This window comes from Oryx dammah, unplaced genomic scaffold (assembly GCF_014754425.2).
Source record: "Oryx dammah isolate SB20612 unplaced genomic scaffold, SCBI_Odam_1.1 HiC_scaffold_28, whole genome shotgun sequence".
Taxonomy (NCBI): Eukaryota; Metazoa; Chordata; class Mammalia; order Artiodactyla; family Bovidae; genus Oryx; species Oryx dammah.
Window position 1 is genome coordinate 108,390,829 of NW_024070212.1, and position 839 is coordinate 108,391,667.

Genomic DNA, 839 nt, shown 5'->3' on the forward strand with positions numbered 1-839 from the left:
ATTCATATGGAAAACACAAAAGACCTTGAATAGCCAAAGCAGTCTTGAGAAAGAAGAGTGGAGCTGGAGGAATCAACCTTCCTGACTTCAGATTATACTACAAAGCTACAGTCATCAAAACAGTATGGTACTGGCACAAAACCAGAAAGATAGACCAATGGAACAAGATAGAAAGCCCAGAAATAAACCCATGCACCTATGGGTACCTTATTTTTGACAAAGAAGGCAAGAATATACAATGGGGCAAAGACAGCCTCTTCAATAAATGGTCTGGGAAAACTGAACAGGGATGTGTAAAAGAATGAAATCAGAACACTTCCTAACACCACACACAATGATAAACTCAAAATGGATTAAAGACGTAAATGTAAGACCAGAAACTATAAAACTCTTTTTAAGTGAAAACAAAAAACTCCACTGAGATTTCATCTCCTCAGAGATTAGTATCAGTCAGTTTAGTTCAGTCGTGTCTGATTCTTTGTGAACCCATGGACTACAGCACACCAGGCTTCCCTGTTCATCACCAACTTGCAGAGTTTACTCAAACTCTATGTCCATTGAGTCGGTGATGCCATCCAACCACCTCATTCTCTGTCGTCCCCTTCTCCTGCCTTCAGTCTTTGCCAGCATCACAGTCTTTTCCAAAGTCAGTTCTTTCCAACAGGTGGTCAACATATCATTATTCAAATAACACTTTGCAACGATCAAAATGTTTATTAATAAAGATTTGAGGAAACAGGCACTCTCACATTGTTGGTGGGACTATAAGATGATACAATCCTTATAGAAAGCAATTTGCCAATATCTATGAAAAGTAAAAAGGTGTAAATCTTCTGACC